The sequence below is a fragment of the Scomber scombrus genome, unplaced genomic scaffold, assembly GCF_963691925.1.
Source record: "Scomber scombrus unplaced genomic scaffold, fScoSco1.1 SCAFFOLD_76, whole genome shotgun sequence".
Lineage (NCBI taxonomy): Eukaryota > Metazoa > Chordata > Actinopteri > Scombriformes > Scombridae > Scomber > Scomber scombrus.
This window is the reverse complement of record NW_026910333.1, coordinates 15,853-29,052: the sequence shown is the minus strand read 5'-3', so window position 1 is coordinate 29,052 and position 13,200 is coordinate 15,853.

The following is a 13,200-nucleotide window of genomic DNA, read 5'->3' as shown; positions in this document are numbered from 1 at the left end:
CTGACCAACCCCGAAGGGCAGAGCACCTCAACACCTCCCCAGGGGTCTGTACCCAGATCGGCTCCCCGAAAGAGAAAGGCCGGAGAAACCCCAGCGGATGGTGGACCACCGAAACGGAGCTCCCGGAGACAGAAAAAGGGAGAATCTCCCCCCAAAAAATAGACTCATTTGTTGTTGATGTGTAAACTCTGAAAATGGGAGTGGTTTATGTGCTATGCTATATATGTGTGAAATAAAATGATTTTTTTATATCAAAACTTCAAAATGGCTCAGCTTTGGTTATTATCTATTTTAATAATACCTGGTATTATTTTAGCTGAAACTCTTACAATAAAAGATTTTGATGAAATTTCATTGGGGAAAAATAAATGTACATGCCATAGATTACTCAAAGGAAATAATCATGATTCAGTCTCCCTACATATGGAATCACCATTTGAAAATCTCAAGGATAATATAAGATGTTCAAAATCTAGGGGAATTTACATGTGCCAAACCAAAATGGGAATTGAATTGGATACATGCAAATGTACAACTTTATTTTTTTGGCTCACTGAGAAAAATTTTACAGAAATAAGAATGAATGATTTACTCCCCCGAGAGCAAATTTTTGATGGGAAAATTTCACAATTCTCAACCCCTGAACAATTATTGGTTTTTTGGCCGGAAGAAAATAAACAAAATTGTTCTTGGTTGAAAGTTTATTATGAATACAATATGGAAAATTTACAAATGGAAAGTTCTCAAATGATATTGAACAATTTGACCGAAATTACTCAATCCTGTGGAAATCCTCCGAGATTATATCTGCTGGGAACCACCCGGACAACTTCTGTGGTGCAAAAACTGGAGCGGGACCGTGCAGTTTTGGAAAAGAATAAATCTCCAAAAAGAGGAAAATTCAACATGAGTTGGGGGCAATTATTGAATCCTTACACCAAAACCAATCCTTCCGCAAATTAAATTGTGGATATTTTTAAATTCTTCTTTTTGTTGTAATTCAATGTTTGAAAATAAAGAATAAACTTTGTAAAAAGAAATTGTGATATTTCCATTTATATCATATCCCAAAAAAAATTTAATTTTGAGATTATCTTTAAATACAATATCTGGAATATTTTCCATGATTAAACTTTGGAGGAGTTGGTCCTCAAAGGTAATTTTCAGAGAATTATAGGTAAATTTTCCACCCATTGATGGTCTAAAAGTATAAATAATTTCCACACAAGTATTGGCAATGTAATTTTTATCATTGATAATTTTATTTGAAATCAACAAATTCATTTTCCACACTTTAAAACAATTTTGGACAATATGTGTTGATTATATGGTTACATAAAGGACAAATCTCTTCTTTAATCAACCGGTCCAATCCATAATCATTCCAGTGACGGTAGAATGAATTTTCATCCAAAACATATCCAGAATTGGTCATCCACTGGATAGCCAGATTTAATTTCCGATCCGATCCCCATCTCAGTTCAACCCCGAAGCGGAGCACCGGGTGATTTTTCTCATTGGGGCCACCCCCGGTAGAATACCGGACACTGCTCCGGGATGAGGCCGGTGGTCCCAAAGCCGTTCCACCAAATGATACCGGTTCGGCAAATCCTTGATAAATAAATTTATGGAAAGCCAAACTTTTAGCCTTATGTATATAAAACCGAAGGAGTTTATCACATGCAGTTTCCCAAATTTTTCCCGGTAGAGTCATCATACTTTTGGGCACCATAGATATTTCATCCTTTAGATTAACCATAATCTCACAATTGGCTTGGGCACTGATATCAACACCCCCTTCAAAAGTTAGGGATAAAGGGTAACATTCATGTGGGCGCCTCTTATCATTAACCAATGGCCAAAAAATCAAAGGGGCTCCCGGTAGGGCACCGGATGGTGGAGTATATTGAAAGTTGGGAAACCGGAGATTTCTCTTGGGGATATCTTTCCTAAATTTTTTAATGGTAACATTCTGGCAATACCAATCCATACCAGGAGTCCACATGTTTAGAGAGTTGCTACAGCTTTGATTTGATTGCAACACATTTCCCCTCTATTTTATATACTTAATGATTGTTCAAACTCCTCCTCTTTTAGACGTCAGAAAGGGTTTCAAAAAATCAATAAACTTTTTTGTATCCACCCTGAAATGATCATAGAGGCCACTATCAATAAATTTCCTCTTAATTTCCGCAGGTATGTTTAATCCAGAAATAAAAATTTTGATGATTATCCCGTCCAATTTCTCCAATAAAGGATTAATGTAAAAATGATAAGATAAAATAATTTCTCCCGGGGCTATAGTTTGAAATAATTTAAGTCTGTGTCTAGTTATTCTATAATCTACAGGGAATGCCCGAATGAGATTTTTTCCGGGGTCCTTCCGAATGTCCCCTTGGAGAAATTCTCCAACTTTTATCCGCTCCAAAATCTTTTGATTATTGGAATGTAACTTGATAATTAAATCATTTATAAAATCCTTGGCAGTAATTTCTCCCCATTCTCTCCATTTGTTCCAAAAATTTTCTTTTTGATCGGGTAATATATCATAACAGCAACTCTCCAAATGCCCCCAAAGGCATCCCTCGGTGGTGGAATTCAAAGGGATCGAAAGATTAATTGTCAATTCCATAAATTCATTTTCCCGAGGAGTTCCCAGGTATTGAAAATCATATGAGATGTACATAAGGTGGGGATCATCATATGGAGATTTAATTACATATTGAACCGGGTTGGGAACACAAAAATTCTCCATGATTAAATTTTTTTTTTAAAAAATACTATAATTATTATCATTAGTTTATCGGGTCTTGAAGAGATTGAGTAATTAATTAAAATAACTTCTATAAACCTCCCACAATACTCCTTTTAGGGCAATTTCAGATCTCTGAACAAACCGACCAAAACTACCGATCAATCTGTAAGTAACTTCATTGGTCCGACTAATCATATGAGATTCTTGGGGGATTTGATAAAAACGTTCACAAAATAGAATAATATTTTCAAAAAGAAAGAAAAGGAGCATATAAAATACTCCTTTATTGAATTTTCTCAAAAAACCCATAATGTCTCTATTGATATTTGGATTTGAAGATTTGAGTGTGTTTTTTCCTGGAGATTCCTGGGAAGATTATCCACCTTTGGAATGTTATCCAAAATTATCTACCGAAACCGTAATCGTTCCGAGTCAACAATTGACTGGGACCCCAGAAGAGATTAATCTAAAAAGTTCAAAAGACGGTAAGGGGATTCAAATCATTTTGGATCAAATTAATCCCTTTTATATAAGTCCGGTAGATCTGTTATTGGTGTTGAAAACTTGGGAAACTGTCCCGGGGAAATCTCATGAATTGGGATCTTATAGGATTTATCCCAATGTGAACCAAATTCAGAATTTGGTGGTGATTGAAGAGGTATTATCTCGCCAAAAAATGATTTTTGATAAAGAAAGATTTGATAAGATTTTTAATAAAATTATTCTATTTACCGAAGAACTTTTTAAATCAAACAACCGAAAATATCTCAATTGCAAATACAAACTTCCAATTTTATATCTGCGGTGTAAGTTTATTTACAAGCCGTTAGATGGAAGAATTACCACTGGATCCCTTCCCCCAATTGCATGAATATGGGACCGGGATTAAAACACTTAATAAAAAATCGGGAACCAAATACAGGTCAAAATTTACATGTAAAGTTGATGGAACTAATAAATTTGTGGAATTGGTTCGGAAATTTACCCCTTATAAAAAAACTAGATTGGTTTTTCCAATTGATGGACTGAGAAAACTTCTCCACCGGTCAAATGGTAGGAGACCCGACCCATTATCTACCAAACCCATTTTGGATTTTTCAGGAATACCCATAATTTCTACTCCGGGGAGTTATTTTTTTATAAATCATCAAATTTTTTTGGAAGATAGGGTAGACCAAAGATTGGATGCTGGTTATTATTTGGGACATTTGGATGAAGCGGGTAAAATATTCCAAGAAATGAATTTAGGTCATAGATTTGGTTTATTTTGTGCCCCTCTGATGGAATTTCTCGACCAAACACAAAATAAACCAATATCTCTACTGGATCCCCCCGCATGTGTTTTAATTGTTTATGAATACCCTTCTATTTGTGGATTTGGATTTCAAAACCCCCCTAATATATTACGGATGAATCTAAATAAATTTTATGTCCTACCAATGGTCCGTGAAATTGGAGGTGACCTTTTCTTGTGGGAGGATTTTTATGAAACTTACAAGGATGCCCGTTTGATCCGCCCCGATATTGAAATGATGTTTTTTATAAAAAGGGACCAATCAAAGGCTCCCATTGGGATAGTAGGCCGACCCGATAAGCCCCTCCCAAGCTCCACCTCCGAGGCTCCCAGGGCTTATAAACCCATTGAAGCTCCGGAGAAAGGCACACAACCTCCCAAAAGGAAAAGGGACTCATCAGGCTCAATATAGCATTAGCACCATCATCAGCATCATGCCAGCAACCGGAATTTCAGATCCAACTATTCTCCCATACCCCTCCCTAATTGAGTGTTTTCCCACCCTAGGGGGAAACTCCCCACCTATAAAGGATGGATTTTTGGTTGTGATTGATGGCCCGGTTGGAGCTGGGAAGGGTACCATGTCAAAGGCCGCCCAGACCCTCTGTGGGTTTAGTTACCTAGATACCGGTCTCCTTTACCGAGGCGCTGGTTATCTCCAAGGTCAATACCCGGAGAAAACACCAGAAGAAGTTGCCAAAATGGTAACTGGTGAATTTTTAGACCAAACTCCAGAATCTCTATTGAGAACGGTGGAAGTTGCCGCCGCAGCATCTCTTATGGGGAGAAATTTGACAGTGAGAAAGATTTTGGATAAATATCAGGAAGATTTTGCCAAAAAACCCAATGGTGTTATCATGGATGGGCGCCATATGGGGAAATTATTTCCCGATGCTGATTTGAAAATTTATTGTATGGCGGGGGTCCAATTGAGGATAAATAGGCGATTTGCCCAACTGAAAGCTACCGGGGCACCTGTGACCACCCGAGAGGATTTGGAGGCTGCTATTTTGGCAAGAGATGGCAGAGATGGTTATTTGGTAATTCCCGAGGAATATAAACCCGGGTCAGATATGACCAATACCTATGTGATGGAAACTGATAACATGTCACAGAGGGAACAAATATTTACCTTTCTCAAGGTCATTTCCGAAAAGGGGGGATTCGGGGATTACATTTTTGAGGCTCCTGTGGATGATATTACCCCAAGGGAGATGCCCAATGGGGAGATTGCCGATGATACCCCAAGGGAGATAACCAATGGGGAGATTGCCGATGATACCCCAAGGGAGATAACCAATGGGGAGATTGCCGATGATACCCCAAGGGAGATACCCAATGGGGAGATTGCCGATGTTACCCCAAGGGAGATACCCAATGGGGAGATTGCCGATGTTACCCCAAGGGAGATACCCAATGGGGAGATTGCCGATGTTACCCCAAGGGAGACCATCAAGAGGAAGATTGAAGATGTTGACCCCGAGGACACGCCAATTGAAGAGACCCGCTCCAGCAAGAAAATTAAAGTTTAAAAATAATTAATTGTGATGTTTAGATAAGGTTAAGTTATATATTGCATATACTCTGAAAAAACTTTCCGTGCCTTTTTTCCCTTGCCCAAATTTTTAGAAAGGAATCATTCACTCCTTTTTTTCTTTTCAAATATAAATTTATTTTTTTTCAAGAAATAAATTTGATATTTGCAAGGATAAAGAGTTGAGACGAATGATGGATTTCTTTAAATTCCCATAAAATTTACCCTGTAAAGTGTTCCCTGAATGTTTTCCTTGGTTTGCTACCCTTCAATAAATTTTTTATGCAAAAAAAATATTATTGGTTGTCTGTTTGTTACACCCGGATCAAAAATATGTTGGAAATTTTTCCACCTTTTTTTTTTTTGGACTTGTGAAAATTTTTGGGTCGGGGAATTTTTTGAGTATAATTTGGGCCCATTTTTTTTACGGAATTTTTTGTGCCTACAATATAAAAAAAAGGACCAAGAGACCGGCGAGAGTAATTTTTTTTAAAGAAATATTTTTATTTTTATTTTGAGAATGAAGTTGAAAAAAAATCCATTGAAAAATGTGCAAGTCTTTTTTTTTCAGAGGTAATTTTGACAATAAAAACTTTGAGGGAAATGTAGTGGGTTCCTTTTTTAAACCAACCCCCTCAAAAAAAATAACTAAAGGTGTTTTCATCTTCATAAAATACTCCAATCGTTTCTTCTTTGGTGATAGCTCCGCTGTAAGTAACTTTATCCCAACTACATCCCCGTCCAAACCCCAGAATCAATGTGTTGTAATCTTTATAATCTGAAGTTTCAAAATTATAAATTCCCTGATCCGATTGAGTATAGATATAGGGCCCTTCGGTGGGGAAACAATCATTGGTCATATTATAAAAATGAACCATTTCAATTTCCCTATTGTGGTCTCTCCCCAACGTGTACAACCACTTACTGATCGTCAATGGCTCTCGATTAAAGGATTTAATCCATTTGCAATTACAGCCAGAAAATGTATGTAAATTATTAATATTTTCACACGTCAAAGTAGTCGTGTTGCAAATTATTTGAAGTTCATCTATTGGAGCCGGGGTATATAATCTCATTTCCAATACATAGTTAGCTTCGTTGAGAGACCCCGAACAGTCACACCCCTGTTGATTTTTATAAAAAGCTCCCCCGTGGACCAACCCCACCAAGAGGAAAACTTTGATGATAAAAACCCAACAATTCATCATTTTGATTTGATTTATCTTTTTATTATATTTTTTTCACATTTACATTTTAATACATCACACATTGTCTCTTAAAAGTTTAAAACCAAACTATCCAACTTGTTTCTAATATCATCAAGATTCGAAGCTTTGACACCGGCTTTAATCAAAGGTTCCTTCAAAATTTCCTCCACCGCAGTTATCATCTTGTAGACCGTGGTGGCTCTATCCTCGCGGGAGACATCTATCCTTTTACAAAAGAAGGGAAAATTGGGTGAACCAAACGACTCTTCGTGAAGATCGTGGACTATACCGAAATGATTCAAATCCAGTGTCAAATCATATTCGGACCCTCTTTCCTGGGATCTCCTATAAGCTCCCTCTGGTTCTATGGCCAAATAGATAAAAGCCGGGATATAACAATTAACCAGTCGTGTAATTTGACTGATAAATTTAACCATAAGAGTCTCCTCCGCCACAGACTCTTCTTGGGGGTTTCTAAACCGCTGATAAAACACCAAGGGAGCAGACCAGATGGATCTCTCCAACAGCCAAGATTTAGGGTGATAAACCCGAGCTTCCATAGTCGCGCTGATAATATCCTGAAGACCGCTCGTCGAGAGTCTCCCCGCACCAGCCTCCACCAAGATATTCTTTCCACCAAAATTAGCCCATTCATAGACGGGCTCTTTAAAAATCTTTTCCATACCCATAAGAGTAAGAGCTGTACTTTTACCAACTCCCGGGGGGCCCTCTACAAATATTTTCAGTTCCCGATTAGGTAATGGGTTATACTCGGGGAGTAGCATCTTTCCCTTGGGGCGAATGTTCGCTGGGAGACCTTGAATAGCGGGATTTCTATCTCTGTAAGCTTCCCACTGGGCATCATCGGAACAATTCACCAATGAGGTAAATTCACTTGGAGGAGTATCCAAGATTCTCCTCATAGATTTCACCCAGTGGGAATTAGAATAAGCAGCCATGTTTTTGTGAATATAGATGAAATGGCTTTTGATTATATCATCAAAAAATCGGAATTTAAGGCTCTACCACCATCCACGTCTCCCCCGCGGGACGCAACGGAGGTGATCTCGAGGGGATAACCACCCGGGATCCTTGGGAGAGAATACCCAAGAATCTGTAATCTTCTCTCGGGGGTATGCGGTGAGCCGAAATGAAAAAGACCTTGTTGGAATGAACCGAGTAAAATTTCATCGAACCGTCCCGGAGGTTGACCTGAACCCCAACTCTTCTACCGGCCATCCCGTAAATTACCTCCGGTTTGGGAACATTTACCATGGGCAACTCCGGTAGATCCGTATGGTAAATGTAACCATTTTCAGAGATGCCCATGGTGAAAGACCCGCCATTTTTCCACCCGATTCCCAATCGAACTTCTCCCCGGTATTCAAACTCAATATAGTGACGCCCCCGGAGTAAAGCCTGTGTGTAAATTTTGTGACCGTAAACTACAGCCAATCGGGCTCCCGTCGAAGTCGCCCCATCCGAAGAGCTCAGATTAATGGCCCTCTTGGATTGAAAATCGGTTATGACGGGAGCGTCTTCCTTCTGTTCCGGGGTCTCCCATTGAAAGCCCCGATAAAATTCCATCAGGTGGCGCCTCGTTTCGGCAGCGTGTCTGGGGGGGATATAGATGGCTTGATCCAAACCTCTCACCCCCCAAACTAACTGTTCGAATAATTCCCTAGGGGTTTCACATTTGGATTTACTTTGTACCGGAGGAATCTTGACTTGGAGATATTCATCAAAATCACCAGAATCCTCGAGCCCCCCTTGAATTAATTCCTCGCCCCTCATCTCAGCGCGGTTAGCCTCGGCGCACATTGTCGTCCGAGTGTGAGCGTATAATCTCATTTGCTGTAAAGTGTGGAATTTATCCACGGCTATCGCGTGGAGGACTTCCCCCGCGTACACCTTTTGGTGACCCAAGTTTTCGGCCCCCGTTACAATAAATCGCTCAATGTCTACCGTGAGATTCTGAAACTCACGAACCGTCTTCTCACGGCGAACCCGTTCTTCCTCGAGGACGTGTCTCCGAGCCGTTATCCTCTCGTGTACCCCTCGACAAAATACTTCAATGGGCACAACGTCGGGGGGTAGATCGGATAGGGAAGAGCACGATTGACAATGAAAGGTTCGACCCAAGGGGGAAAATAACCGTTTCAAAACCTCTGGGTGAACCGAGCAGAGGTACTGTTTGACATTGTGTATGAGGGGTATCACCCCCGAAGAGTGCTTGGGGTGATCCACCGAGTGCATCTCCGAGTGGTGAGGGCACATGGAAGTTAAGCATTCCAGGCACGTCACGGTGGGTTTTAAGTTGGGAGCCGTGGAATCCCCCGCACAGAAATCACACCGAGTTTGACAACTGAGGAATTTCTCCTCGAGGGCCGCATCGACCGTTAATTCCGGACGGGCGTGAAAAATGAATCTACACAAGGGGCAATTGTAATCATCATCTATTCCTAGAGTGTCCCAATAAGAGCCAATACATTGGATACAAAAATAATGTTTACACTCTAAGATAGTAGGTTGGGTAAATTCCCCTAAACAAATACTACAATTTTCCATCCCCGAGGGAGAATCCATAATTATTAAAAAAAGAGAAAACACAAAAAATTAACGATGCCGATCAAGGATAAGCTCGAGGTTCACCACCACATGCCCGCTTTCAGTAACTGCCTTATTGAATTACCCTTGGGGAAAATTCACAGGGATCCAATTCTCTACACAGAATATAAAAATAGAAATCTCAACGACGGAGCTAGCGTTCCGGTTAGAGATAAATGTTGTTATTGGGGACTAAACGCCCACGGGCAAGATAGAATTTTAATTATAGTACAGGGCTTTAAAGTCTTTTTAGAAGATCAGGTGTTTAACCTCGAGGAAATCCTCACCAGTCTCTTTAGTGGAGTCACGTGTAATTTTCTAGATATTATCAGATATTATGAAAAGGATCAATTCAACCGAGAAACTCTGATGGCGTGGCTGTGTGAGTGTCACACGGACGAAGTTTATTCCCCGGGAAGAAATAAACAATCGAGCTGCGTTCTTCTCTAATCGGGGAAGGACGATCACCGACACGGCTCGGAATTATTACTCTTTGTTCTTCCGTCTTCTTTTTCCCCTTCAACGAAGCTTCTTCCAAAAGAGCCTTCTTTTTTCCTCTATTTTGATGTTCAAACCAATGAGTTATCTGATGATTGAGAGAAGAGGGGGAAAAAAAGTTTAGAGGGAAAAATGGTTTGGTTTTTTTTTTTTTGGAAAAAGTTTTAATAAAAAATAAAACTCACTTGTTGAAAACTCAATGAAGTCGCTTGCATCAATTTCCACTTTTCACTTCTATCGGGGATAGCCCACCGAGGATTTTTAGCTTTCCAAGCAAATAAAATATGAGCGTTGGGGATTTGTCTTTTATAAACAATCCCGTGTTTTAATCTCTGTGTTTGAAACCAATGGTGCAACTTAAGAAGAAAGAGAGCGAGAATTATTGAGGTGGAAAGAAAAAAAGGGGAAAATAAAATTATATTCTTTTTTTTTTAATTACTTACCTCACAAGAATTAATGGAATATTTCTTGGCGAGATTGTATCGTTGAGAAGTAGTGGGGCAATATCCGTGGATTTCCGTCCAAGCGTTTAATTTAGATAAAATTTCTTGGTCTTCCATAGGCCTTTTCCCCTCTGTGATAGAATGTCCTTTCTTTTATAATAATTTTTTATCTCGTCCCCGCCCCCTTTTGTCACCGCCCCGTGCAATCTCATTGGTCGTGTCCGTTGGGTTTAACCCCGCCCAAGGGAAAACAAGTGGTGGTGGAACCGATCATATCGGTTACAATCACCTTCTTTGGTGAGGATTTGATATTCCCCACTGTTGCTAACGTTGGTCAAGCAACTGGGTGGAGATGCATGTGCATTGATCACATCCCTGAAAGAAATCCCTTCATCGATTCTGTAAATCTTTTCCACCATTTGAGATTCTCTCATGTATATTTTATCTGGGATAAGTGTGGTGTGACATTTCTTATTGGGATGAATTAAATGGATAAATCTTGGAACTTTGGTTGTTTGGTGTCCTAATTTAATGGGACTGTCTGAATAATCCCCTAAAGAAGATATAAATTCTTTGGGATAATTTAAATATTCTTTACAAGCACACCCCGTAAGAACATTACGAGCTTGACATGTTAAATTCCCATCATGACAATAAATTGGTTGCAAATTATTATTCTCGGGAGTATACAACGTCATGACAATATAATGATTGTGACCCAAAAAAGTTGGACCATTTACATTACAACTACATGATAATTTTGATAACGAGGGCCCATTTACATTGGAACTATCTTTGATCTCATCAATATCACTCAATATAATCCTAGCTCCACCGAGAGATAACACTCCCAATAACATCATGGAAATTAATTTTAGGTTGACCATTTCCAAAGGGGTTCCGCTTTGGGATATCAAGGAAGAAAAAACTCCGGTCAATTTTGATATCTTTTTAAGTGATAAAAATAGATCGGTTGAGTTTATGATCACCTCAAAGAAATTGTGAAAAATATATTTACTCGCGCTTCAATGAATAAAATTCCAATTTTAACAGGAATTTTCTATGTGAAATTGAATTTGTGGGGAGATGTTCTCAAATCACATACTACCTTTCCTCAAGAACTAATAAATGCATTTGTCTTGGAATAAAACAAAACCTTCTCCCCTTACTGATCGAACTTCGGAATAATACCCCAAGATCTATTCCCATGCCAATGACCATTTATTATAAAAACGGTGTGTTGGATTTTTTGGAATCCCGGGATTCGAGGCACATCTCAAAGCTAATGGTAAATGGGATCTTTTTCAAGAAAACCTAGGGAAATTATTATCTAGAGAAGGAGAAGGAGGGTGGGTTATCAAAACCAACCTCGAAGGGACCCCATTGGTGGTCAAACCACATCCACTTTCCTCATCGGGAGAAATTCAATTTAAAAAACTTATGGATCGATTTAATAAATATTATCACATGAGTCAATAATAAAAAAATTCATTGTATAGATTTGTATCAATTCTTTATTTCAAACACACAATCAACACATCATTATTGTGGGGGAGGAATCCACGCTCCATAATCCACTGGTGGAGGTGGGTACCAAATCGGCTGTGGAGGTGCCATTGGTGGAGCTTGTGGATAGGGATAGGGATATCCTTGGGGTGGAGGAGGTGGATACTGAGGGTAACTTTGTCCTTGGGGTGGAAGAAATTGATATATGATTTGAACAGGAGGTTGAGGTGGGGGTGTGGGTTGAGTTACTTGTTGAACAGGAGCCTGGACATATGTTTCAAAGTTTTTCTCATGACCACATGGAGTAAAGAAGATAACTGGGGATGAAGTTTGAGGAGCCACAATGGGGGTCGGTTTGGGACTTGGAGTTGTTGTTGTAGAAACTTCTGTAGATGGTTTGTTGCGGTTAAATCTACGTTTAGGTCCTCCTGGATAATGTCCAATATGCCTCCGTTCATGATCATCGATCCGGGCCAAGAGCGCATCAATTTCATCACACCCCCCTCTGGTCCCAATAGAAACGTTTGCGCCCGTTTCAGCTTCCACCATGTTTCGATGTCGTTGGAGAATCGATGCGTGGTCTCCCTTATTGACTCGTATGGGAACCAGAATAATTCTTGGTTTTGGGTCTGTGTCTTCTTTAACATGTTTTGTTTTTTTGAGTGCCTTTTTAGAAACCCCCACTGGGGGCTCCGGTGGAGGTGCTGATGGAGATTCGCCCCATTCAACATTTCCTCCAGTAAACTCCTCATCATTTCTTTCCTCGTTGATTGGAGATTGTGGAGATTTGGGTGGTTTAGAACGAATCGCCCGGTTTCCCCAATCACATTCATCTTCGGGGATATAATGTGGTTCTCGCCACATGTGTAACCCTCTAGTTGGATGTCTGAACCAACCTCGTGGTAAAGTACCTGTTGAAGTAATGATGGGGTGAGGTATGCGATGAGCCATCTTAAAATGTACTAGTTTCTACATTTAATAAACCCATTATATACCTACCATTTTCATATAACCCAACCTCTTAAATCTCATTGGTACACGTCACAAATGGGTGTAGTCAAGGTTAGAAAAGAGTATAAAAATCTCATCAGAGACCACATAAAGAAAAAAGAAAAAACCCAACAAACCTTAAACCATGAGTCTCTCTGTAAATTCACCTCCACAAGATTTAACCTGTGGGATTTGCCATGACTTATTCCAGCGTCCGGTGACCTTACCATGTGGTCACCATTTTTGTCAGAAATGTGTGGATCAATATTGGGGCGTTGAAACCCAAGGTTTGAGTTGCCCATTTTGTAAGTGTTTGTTTGATAGTCCTCCAGATTTGATTGTGGACTTGGAGATCCAAACTCTGC